The sequence below is a fragment of the Alligator mississippiensis genome, chromosome 15 (assembly GCF_030867095.1).
Source record: "Alligator mississippiensis isolate rAllMis1 chromosome 15, rAllMis1, whole genome shotgun sequence".
NCBI classification, from domain to species: domain Eukaryota; kingdom Metazoa; phylum Chordata; order Crocodylia; family Alligatoridae; genus Alligator; species Alligator mississippiensis.
In genome coordinates, this window is record NC_081838.1 from 35,798,153 (window position 1) to 35,810,332 (window position 12,180).

Sequence of the window (12,180 nt, forward strand, 5' to 3'; positions counted from 1 at the left end):
GAAAACAGAGGCAAAGAAACTGTTAAAAATATCAGCTTTCTTGTCTGGTGTGGCCACCAGATTACCGTTTGTCTCTTGCAGGGGCCCTACATTGCCTGGTGCTCTCTTCTTGTTCCCAATGTACTTGAAAAAGGACTTCTTGTTTTCCTTAATCCCGGATGCTAGCGTGAGTGCCATCTCTGCCTTGGCCTTCCTAATAGCCCTCCTACACTCCTGGGCCGAGGAGGAGGACTCCTGCTTGGTGATAGTTCCTCCCTTCCACTGGTTATACGCCTCCCTTTTAATCCTAAGGCATTGCTGGATGCCCTTGCTAAGCCAAGGGGGTTTCTGAGCGCTCTTACCCCGCTTGCTACTTTCAGGGAATGTTATCCTTTGGGCCTGGAGGATCGCCCCCTTAAGGTACAACCATCCCTTGTGGGCTCCCATCTCCTCTACCTTCTGGGTCCTTAGTGCCTCCCCCACTAGTCTCCTAAGCTCATTGAAGTTGGCCCTTCTGAAGTCAAGGGCTTTAGCCTTTGTGTGAGCCCTAGACGCCCTGCATTCCATAGATTCATAGATGCCAGGGTCAGAAGGGACCTCAATAGATCATCGAGTCCGACCCCCTGCATAGGCAGGAAAGAGTGCTGGGTCTAGATGACCCCAGCTAGATGCATATCTAACCTCCTCTTGAAGACCCCCAGGGTAGGGGAGAGCACCACCTCCCTTGGGAGCCCATCCCAGACTTTGGCCATTCTAACAGTGAAGAAGTTCTTCCTAATGTCTAGTCTAAATCTGCTCTCTGCTAGCTTGTGGCCATTATTTGTTGTAACCCCCGGGGGCGCCTTGGGAAATAAAACCTCACCAATTCCCTTCTGTGCCCCCGTGATGAACTTATTACAGGTTATTCACATCCCATTTGAAGTGTGGTGCCCAAAATTGGACGCAGCATTGCAACTCGGTCTGATCGGCGCCCGATAGAGGGGAAGTATCACCTCCTTGGATCTGTTCTTCATGCGGTGGATAGTGAAATCCAGCAGGTGATGATGGCTATTGACTAGGTGGTCAAGGACCTGCAGTCCCCTCACCAGGTCATCCCCCGTGGCCAGGACCAGGTCCAGCAAGGCGTTACCCCTAGTGGGGCTGTGCACTTCCTGGATAAGGTGAAGGTCCTATAATACAGCCAGGAACATACGCGAGTGGTCAAACCTGGCTGTCTGCTCCTCCCAGCAAATATCTGGGTATTTTAGGTCACCCATGACAATAGCATCCCATGACCTAACCGCCTCCATAAGCTGACTGGAGAAGTCCTGATCTAGCTCTTCCCCCTGGTTGGGGGATCTGTAACAGACACCCACCATAAGGTCCCTTTTGCCACGCCCCCTCGTAGTTTGCCCCATAGCATCTCTGCCCGACCCTCCTCTAACAGGAAGCCTATCCTTGATGATACGAGGTGCTCTTTGACATAGAGCACAACCCCCCACCTTTCCTGTCTGTCCTGTCTCTTCTATATAGGGTGTACCCCCGAATGCCCACCTCCCAGTCATAGGTAGTGTCCCACCAGGTTTCTGTGAGCCCTACTATGTCTGGGTTCTTGCAATCAGGAGGCAAAGTTCCTCCTGCTTACACCCCATACTACAAGCATTAGTGCAGAGGCACCTGAGGCCTCTTGAGGGTTCTCGTGCTTTCCTCCCACTCCCAGGACAGTTGTGGCCCCCTACTCATTGGACATTGACACTTACCTGTTCTTCCCTTCCTCTCATCACCCTGTGTGCTGGTGAAGTATCCTGTTCACTCAAAGCAGCCCCTTCCCCCAGTGAAGCTAGTTTAAAGCCCGCCACATGAGATCAGCAAACCTAGAGGAAAAGATACGTCTTCCATTAGGGGAGAGGTGAAGCCCATCCCAGCCCAGCATTCCGTCCTTACAGAAACCTGGGTTGTTGTCAAAAAACCCAAAGCCTGCCTCGTGGCACCAGCTCTGAAGCAGCTGGTTAACCATGTCAATGCAGGCCTCATGATGCCTACCCCGTCCACTTACCAGAAGAATGAAGGAAAATACCACCTGAGCTCCCATCCTCTTCAGCTGGTGTCCCAAGGCCTTGTAGTCCCCTCCATGATGTTATCCAGCTTGCCCTTGGATGCATCATTTGTACCCACATGGACCACAACCAGTGGGTAGTAGTCAGAGGGCTTGATGATTTTAGGGATGGTCTCTGCGACATTGCGAATCCTCGCTCCAGGCATGCAGCAGACCTGCCGTGACCAGGGCTCTGGGTGACAGTTTGCACCATCGGTTCCCCTCAGGATGGAGTCCGCGATGACCAGAACTTTGCATCTCCTTCTTGGGCTGTGACTTCTGAGCTGGTGATGTAGGTCAACCGGCTTCAATTCCTCTGGGGACCAGTTCTTCTGCCTCCTCCTCCAGGGGCCCCAGGGCTGCATACCTGTTCCCAAGGGGTGCCTGGGGAGCAGGCACACCAGTTGCTCAGACTGCCCTGCCTTTGAGAGGTACCTGCTGCCACTGATTAGTTGGGCACTGTGCACACGGGGTGTCTGGTGGATTCCTGTCCCTGCAGAGAATCGAAATGCAGGTCAATTTCATCCTCCGCCACCTGGATCCCCCACAGCATGTTCACCTCAGCCTGAAGCTCTGCCACCTGCCCCTCCAGAGCCTGAAGGTGCTCACAAGAGGGGCAGGTGGGGGAGTCACTAGACCTGAGTCCCACCCCCAGGCATCCCACCAGGCCACACCCACAGCTCAGTGGCAGGTGGTTGCCTGGCCACACAAGGGCTCCGTCTGTGTGGCAGCCTCAGAGGAGCTCTGGAAGCGTGGCACCATGTAGGCAGGACCCCTGGCAGCACTGTAGGACCCCTGGCAGTACTGAGGTGGAGCCAGAGATATAAGAAGCCATGGATATATGGAGTGAGACACAAACGGAGCCAGAGATATAAGGAGCCAGAGATGTATGGGGACAGAGAATATTAAGAGCCAGAGATATATAGACCCAGAGATATAGTGGGAGACAGTTATATGGAGCCAGAGATATATAGACCCAGAGACATAGTGGGAGACAGTTATATGGAGCCAGAGATATATAGACCCAGAGATATAGTGGGAGACAGTTATATGGAGCCAGAGATATATAGACCCAGAGATATAGTGGGAGACAGTTATATGGAGCCAGAGATATATAGACCCAGAGATATAGTGGGAGACAGTTATATGGAGCCAGAGATATATAGACCCAGAGACATCTGGGGACAGAGAATATTAAGAGCCAGATATATATTGGGGAGAGAGATATATGGGGACAAAAATATAAGGAGCAACAGATACATGGGGACAGAGATATATAGCGCTAAAGATATAAGGAGCCAGAGATATGGGGACAGATATTTATAGAGCCAGAGATATAAAGGAGCAAGAGATATATGTATGTGGAGGCAGAGACATATAGGGACAGAGATATAAGAAACTAGAAGTATCTGAAGGCAGAGATATGAGGAGCCAGAAATATAAGGGAAAGAGATATAAGGGGAGAGAGATATGTGGAGCGAGGTATATGGGGACAGATCTATATGGAGCCACAGATATGTGGAGGCAGAGATATATGGGGACACAGATACATGGGGACAGAGATAGAATTAGCCACAAATATATGGTGCCAGAGATAAGCAGAGCCATAGATATATGGGGACAGGGATATAAGGAACCAGAGATATATGGGGACAGATACATATGGTGAGAGAGGTATATGGGGACAGATCTATATGGAGCCAGAGGTATATGGGGACAGATCTATATGGAGCCAGAGATATCTGGGGACAGAGATATCTGGGGACAGAGTTACAGAGAGAGCCAGAGATATATTGGGAGAGAGTTACAGAGAGAGCCAGAGATATATTGGGAGAGAGTTACAGAGAGAGCCAGAGATATATTGGGAGAGAGTTACAGAGAGAGCCAGAGATATATTGGGAGAGAGTTACAGAGAGAGCCAGAGATATATTGGGAGAGAGTTACAGAGAGAGCCAGAGATATATTGGGAGAGAGTTACAGAGAGAGCCAGAGATATATTGGGAGAGAGTTACAGAGAGAGCCAGAGATATATTGGGAGAGAGTTACAGAGAGAGCCAGAGATATATTGGGAGAGAGTTACAGAGAGAGCCAGAGATAAGGAGCAAGACATATACGGAGTCAGAACTGTATGGGGACAGACGTATATGGGGAGAGAGATAATGGAGCCAGAGATCTCTGGGGACATAAATATATAGTGCCAGAGATATGTGGAGCCAGAGGTGTCTGAAAGCAGAGATATACGGGGACAGAGATATATGGACCTGGTATATAGAGAGCCAGAGATACATGGGGACAGAGATATAAGGAGCAAGACATGTATGGAGTCAGAAATGTATGGGGACTGATATATATAGAACCAGATATATATGTGGAGGCAGGGATATATGGAGCCAAAGATATATGGCACCAGAAATATATTGGGGAAAAAGATATATAGAGCCAGAGATGTATGGGGAGAGAGATAAATACAGCCAGAAATATAAGGCACCAGAGATATGTCGGCAGAGATATATAGATGGAGAGATATACAGGGACACAGATATACGCAGTCAGACAGATTGATGGAGAGAGAGATTTATGGAACCAGAATTATACAGAGCCTGAGATATACGGAGCCCAAGATATATGTAGTCAGGGATAGTTAGAGACTGATATATATTCAGCCAGAGATAAATAAAGACAGAAATATATGGAGCCACAGATATATAGAGGAAGAAGTATATGTTTGCAGAGGTATATGGAGCCAGAGATATATCAAGCCTAAGATATATGGAGCCAGAAATATATGGAACGAGAGATAAATGGAGCCAGAAATATATGGTAGAGAGGATATGGAACTAGAGATATATAGGGGAAGAGATATATGGGGCCAGAGACATATTGAACTAGACATATATGGAGCCAGACATATATAGAACCTGAGATACATACAGCTTGAGACAAGTGGACCCAGAAATATATGGGGACAGAAATATAAGAAAACAGACATATCTGGAGGCAGAGATATACGGAGCCAGAAATATATAACCCAAGTAAAAGACAACAAGAAATTGTTTTATAGATATATTGGGAGTAAAAGGAAGGCCCAGGGAGGAATAGGACCACTGCTAAATGGGCAGAAACAATTGGTGACAGATAGGGGGGACAAGGCTGAACTCCTCAACGAGTTCTTTGCCTCAGTGTTCCTAAGTGAGGGGCACGACAAGTCTCTCACTGGGGTTGTAGAGAGGCAGCAGCAAGGCGCCAGACTTCCATGCGTAGATCCTGAGGTGGTGCACAGTCACTTGGAAGAACTGGATGCCTTTAAATCGGCAGGCCCGGATGGGCTCCATCCGAGGGTGCTGAAGGCACTGGCCGACATCCTTGCAGAGCCACTGGCAGGAATATTCGAACGCTCGTGGCGCACGGGCCAAGTCCCGGAGGACTGGAAAAAGGCTAATGTGGTCCCCATTTTCAAAAAGGGGAGGAAGGAGGACCCGGGCAACTATAGGCCAGTCAGTCTCACCTCCATCCTTGGTAAAGTCTTTGAAAAAATTATTAAGGCTCACATTTGTGAGAGCCCGGCAGGGCAAATTATGCTGAGGGGAAACCAGCACGGGTTTGTGGCGGGCAGATAGTGCCTGACCAATCTAGTCTCTTTCTATGACCAGGTTACGAAACTCCTGGACACAGGAGGAGGGGTAGATGTCGTATACTTAGACTTCAGGAAGGCCTTCAATACGGTATCCCACCCCATACTGGTGAACAAGCTAAGAGGCTGTGATGTGGATGACTGCACAGTCCGGTGGGTGGCGAATTGGCTAGAGGGTCGCACCCAGAGAGTCGTGGTGGATGGGTCGGTATCGACCTGGAAAGGTGTGGGCAGTGGGGTCCCGCAGGGCTTGGTCCTTGGACTCTTTAATGTCTTCATCAGCGACTTGGACGAGGGAGTCAAATGTACTCTGTCCAAGTTTGCAGATGACACAAAGCTATGGGGAGAAGTGGACACGCCGGAGGGCAGGGAACAGCTGCAGGCAGACCTGGATAGGTTGGACAAGTGGGCAGAAAACAACAGGATGCAGTTCAACAAGGAGAAATGCAAAGTGCTGCACCTACGGAGGAAAAATGTCCAGCACACCTACAGCATAGGGAATGACCTGCTGGGTGGCACAGAGGTGGAAAGGGATCTCGGAGTCCTAGTGGACTCCAAGATGAACATGAGCCGGCAGCGTGATGAAGCCATCAGAAAAGCCAATGGCACTTTATCGTGCATCAGCAGATGCATGACGAATAGGTCCAAGGAGGTGATACTTCCCCTCTATAGGGCGCTGGTCAGACCGCAGTTGGAGTACTGAGTGCAATTCTGAGCGCCGCACTTCAAGAAGGATGCGGATAACCTGGAGAGAGTCCAGAGAAGGGCAACTCGTATGGTCAAGGGCCTGCAGACCAAGCCCTACGAGGAGAGACTAGAAAAACTGGACCTTTTCAGCCTCCGCAAGAGAAGGTTGAGAGGCGACCTTGTGGCTGCCTATAAGTTCATCACAGGGGCACAGAAGGGAATTGGTGAGTATTTATTCACCAAGGCGCCCCCGGGGGTTACAAGAAACAATGGTCACAAGCTAGCAGAGAGCCGATTTAGATTGGACATTAGGAAGAACTTCTTCACAGTTCGAGTGGCCAAGGTCTGGAACGGGCTCCCAAGGGAGGTGGTGCTCTCCCCTACCCTGGGGGTCTTCAAGAGGAGGTTGGATGAGTATCTAGCTGGGGTCATCTAGACCCAGCACTCTTTGCTGCTTATGCAGGGGGTCGGACTCGATGATCTACTGAGGTCCCTTCCGACCCTAACATCTATGAATCTATATGAGGAGTGAGATATAAGGAGCCAGAGATATATAGAACCTGAAGTACATGAAACCTGAAATATAATGATCTAGAGATATATGGAGCCAGAAAGATATAGAGCCAGAAATATAAGTAGCGAGTGATAATTAGAGCCAGAAATATATGAAGCCAGAGAAATATGGAGCAACAGATATATGGAGCCAGAAATATTGGGAGCGAGATATATAAGGAGCAAGAAATATGTAGAGCTAGATATACATGGAGCCAGTGATATGTGGAGCCAGAGATAGCTAGAGACTGAGATTTATTTAGCTAGAGATATATATTTCTTGGTCCATATAGAGCCAGAGATGAATGGATCCAGAAATACGTAGGGCTGGGGATATCTGGCACCAGAAGTATCTGGAGCCAAAGACACACAGAGTCAGAGACATGATTTCAGAGATGGATGGAGCCACAGGTATATGGAGGCAGAGATATATGGAGGTTGAAAACTATGGAGCCAGAGATATAAAGAGCCTGATATATATGGAGTCGGAGATATATTGAGCTGGATTTTTATGGAACCAGAGATCTATAGCATAGTATATATATTGATCTGTAGTTTTATAAGACCAAATGTATATGTAGCCAGAGATACATGGAAGCAGGTATATATGGAGCTAGGGATATAGGGAACCAGGGATATACTGAGCCAGAAATATATAGCGTAGGACAAATCTCTACTTTATTGAAACCAGAGGTATATGGAGCCAGAGGTATACAACGTGTGGGATATATAACGCGAGAGATATATGGAGTCAAATATATATGGAGCTGGAGTTGTATGAAACCTGAGATAGACAGACCCAGAGATATATAGCACAGGGCATATATAGATCGGGAGTTTTATGGAACCAGAGATTTGTGTAACCAGAGATATATAGAGGCAGAGATGTATATAATTATAGATACATGGTGCCAGAGATATACAGAGCTGTAATTTTATGGAGCCAGAAATATATGGAGCCATAGGTATATAAAGGCAAAATATATAGAGCCAGAGATAGATGGAGCTAAATAGATAATGAACTGTAATTTTGTGGAGCCAGAGGTATATGGAGTTGGAGATGTATGGAGGTAGTGATAAATGGACTTACAGTTATATACAGCTAGAGATATAGGGTGCTAGAGGTATAGGGAGGTAGAAGTAAATGGACATAAAGGTATATGGAGATAGAGATATATGGAGATATATACAGATAAAGATATATAGAGAAAGAGATAGGCACACTGCTGAAGAGCTGTTGTTGCTTAGTGGCTTGTTATAGAAGAAAAGGAAGCTGCAGTTGTGCAGCCACATGAGCCCAGGCATGCTCTCTCACACAAGAGTCATCCTCATTTTCTGACGTACAACCAGAGCATTCCCATAACGTGGTACGTACCTTTCATTAGGAGGTTGGACTCCGCTGGGCGCTGTATGACTTTTGAAAGAAGCCTTGCCGTTTTCATATGGAGAATGAAAGCAAATGGAAGAGGTTCACAAACATTGAGGACATCACTGTGAAAGCAACAAAATTGAAAATTACAGCAATTACTGGCAAAGTGCAATTCAAATACTCAGGAAACACCAAAATGTTTGCTTACAGTAGTATAAAATGACTGGCTTCCAAAAAAATGGAACACTTTCTAAGCTATTTTTCAACCACTGTGAGTTTCTGTACATCTGGTCCATAAGCACACTTGAACAGGAAGCACGGGAGCGGGAGTCCCAGGAAGCTGGAGACCTGGGGTGAATTTGCACGGCTATCTGTGAGACCAGCATCGATCCCATGACAAACGTGCACGTGGCAGACTGATCTTTCCCAAAAATGGAAGTTCTCTCATCCTCTTGGGCCTTGGCACCTTCTGGGCAGAGAGGTACCTATACTTAGCCCTATCCGCTGGAACTCAGCCAAAGGCAGGGTGTATAGCTGCATTTGTACAGACTAAATTAATCCCGAAATCCATAGGCATCCATAAGGAGCAGCTTACACTATCGCATGCTGCTTTCCAGAAACCCTCTGACACTGCATTGAGTCCAGTCGGCTCCATGCAAAAAAGCCCCTCTTGTTTTCCCTTCCTACCTCAGCTGAGATGCCGCCAACTTCAGCCTAACACTGAGACATCCCCCCCCCACCCCACCATGAAAGGGAAGAAAAGGGCTAAAGCCTCCGTCCTGCACCACCCCCAGACAGGGTGCACTCTGGGCTCCTGTCACCACAGACACCCCCAAGCATAAAATCCCCATTGGGAGATGTCACCTCTCTACCACCAGCACTTAAGCTAACTGAAAGAGCACCAGCAGCCTCGGGCACAGCCACAGACAGGATACACCCTGAGCAATAGCCTCTTGATAGAAGGGGGAGTGCAGACCAAGGTTCAAAGAAAAGGATGATACCAGAACAACCCAGGGAGAAAGGACAGGCAGCAGGTGTGGTGACACAGTGCCAGAGCAGCAGGGGAAGCACAGCAGGAGGGGGGATGCGAGGGAAGAGGAGGCAAGTGCCAGCAAAAATGAAATGGGGATGGCTGAAATTGGGCTGAAACTCCAGGAAGGGCCAAGGGGCAGGAGCTGAGGGCAGGGAAAAGGGGCAGAAGGTGCCAAACCAAACAGGAGAGTGAGGTAAGACAGGGGGTTTAATAAAGAGAGAACAATAAACGGGGACAGGGAGAAGTGTAGCTGCAGTAGCATCCCATGTTTCACATACGCTAAAGGCCAACACAGTCTCACTTCTCTCAGCAACCTTCAGCCCACCACCAGTTTCAAGCCCCAGCCCACAGCCAACCAAACTAGGGGCTGCCTCTGTGCGCATCCCAAAACCAGGCCCATGGGTTACGGGCAGTTGCCACCAACTGTGCCCGCACACCCCTTCCCAACACAACACCCAGCAAATCCTATCAGGAATCCAAACTCGTGGACTCCAACCATGTACCTGTGAAGTGCATGTTGTCCATGCCAACCCCCACCCCTCGTGGTGCACCAAACACGGAACGATTTGCACCTGGTCTAAGCTCTGAGATGCAGCGGAACAATCCTTGCATCCCAGTTGCATCAAACCTCTGTCCCCAGCACTGCCAGCTTTCACTCTTACTGCCATGACAAGGCCCTCCCGTGTGCACTCAACTAAGAAGGAGCCCCACAGAGCAGTCAAACAAGCTAGCCTACGACTATACTGACTTTAACCCAACAAGCCAGGACTCCCCTGCCATGCAGAAAACCCCACCAGGTACTAGGTAGGGGACTGCGCACAACACAACAAGACAGGGCTACAACCTGTCCCACGCCCAGACCAAACAGCTGCCCCATCACCATCCCCCAGCCCAACCAGCCCCACTCACTGCCATCACGCAATCTCTACTTCAAACCAGAGATGTTCTTATCCCTTTCCAAACCCAAATATGGCACCCAATCCAGACAGGTCTCCAAGCCCTACCTCCATACAACCAATCAAGGCATTCTACCAATTAGTTCAGCTCCCCAGCAACATAGCCCCCTCACCTCACCTGAGTATCTGGCATGACCCAAGAACATGTTGTCTCTTTCCTGAACACCAGGTTTAGACTCAATCTCCTGAGGACCCCTCTTGCAACCCAAGCCCCAGGCCATAGCCAATGTCACTGCCCCAGCCACTTCTCAAAGTCCTCAGGCTGCAGGAAAATAAGCCCCAGCAACAGACTCCCAGTGTAACTCCAGGATGCTCCCAACCAGTCAAGCCACCTCATCACTCTGAGCCCACAAAATCCAATTAACCGATGCAGAAGCCCCCAAGCTTCCTAGCCTGCTCCTAGCTCAAAAAGTCTCCAGGCTCACACACCAAAGGAGCCGAGGCTCTTCTCTCAAAGCCTCAGAGCTCCTGCCTCCAGAGTCCTGAAATACAGCACGGATACACCCTACTGCTTGAGTACCCAGCATGCCCCAAAGTCTAGTCAGTGCCCCCACAACTACATCCCAACCCCAACAAGATGCCCCACAATCCTATGCAGGCTGCAGCCATCCCAGCCAGCCTCCATCCTTTGTGGAAAGCTTCTCAAACTCCCCAATGCATCCAACCAAGCCACGGCTCTGATCTCTCCTACCTCTGCCCACAGTCTGTCCCAACCAAATACCAACCACCCTTCCTGGCCACAGGTGGCAACAAACCAGGCTAGGGAAAATCAAATGTCTTTTTCTAGTGCAGTGACAGTCTCAGAAGCATCCTAAACAGGCATGTCTTCGCCTCACAAAGAAACCATGCGATCAAGTGCACACCAACACTGAGTACCAGTGCACCGCTGCTCTAATTCAAGAACATGTGTCAGAGGCAGAGTTATGTTTATGGTAGATATTTAATAAATAATTCAGTGCCTAATTATTTAATAAATAATGCAGGTGTTTATGGCCCCGGGTATAGGAAAGGCTAGGCAACCAATTCATTCCAACAAGTGTCAGGCGTCTTACACATCCACCCAAAAAGCAATCATTTCATAGTGATACCTATCTTTTTCAGGAAGCGGGGCACACTGCTTAAGAAATGTGGGTACAACCAGGACATTACTGACTAGCTATAACAGACAAGAGAGCTGCAGTGATGCAGCAACATGAGGCCCAGGCATGCTGTTTCACACAACAGCCATCGTGCTTCTTGGACCTACAACCAGAGTGTAGTCCAGTAAAAGGTGCTATCTACCAAAATATGCCATTTGCCCTATATGCTAAATATCACCCTCCCTAAGTACCATATCCTCCTTAGACTTGCAGCATAATGCAACCCTGCACTGAAATAACTAGGGCTGGACACAAAACCTGATGCTTTTGTGAAAAACAGCAGAAATCATACAGGTAAGCTTTCAAAAACCATACTCCTCACTTTCCAATACCAGTGCAAGGCATGTCTCGGTCTCCCCACAATAAATGCCACTAATGACCATACCATGTTTTAGTTGCTCAAGTAGACTAAGTCCAGTGCTCCAATACATGAGGATTTTTTTTAAGGAAATACAAATCAAGGGAGAGATATTCAGGCCATAGTGTCAGGGCTACGCATGAAACTGAAAATGTTGCTGAGGAGCAGGGGTACAAGAAGGCTGTTCCAGAGGACAGACTGTACGTGGCCAAAGGGTGCCCTTTAAGGCTCAGATGCAAAACTGTCAAGACAAACTGCCACGTCCAGCCTCCAATAACCTGCCTATTGGAAAGGCTGAACTCCTCTGGGGGAAAAAAACACCACCATCCCACCAACCCATTCTCCACTCTTCCTTGCAAACAATGAGAATGCAAACCAAACCTGGTGTTTTAGTTCTTCAGA

General features: G+C 48.5%; 1 long non-coding RNA gene across 1 annotated transcript; it reads right to left on the reverse strand.

Moving 5' to 3' along the window:
* Positions 1-1,724: 1,724 nt before the first annotated feature.
* On the reverse strand, positions 1,725-8,407 carry LOC132245853 (uncharacterized). The gene is made up of 3 exons (XR_009457585.1): positions 8,299-8,407; positions 2,015-2,546; positions 1,725-1,832 (listed from the first exon to the last, which is right to left on the reverse strand). It is a non-coding gene; the product is annotated as an uncharacterized LOC132245853 (long non-coding RNA).
* Between the last annotated feature and the right edge of the window lie 3,773 nt (positions 8,408-12,180).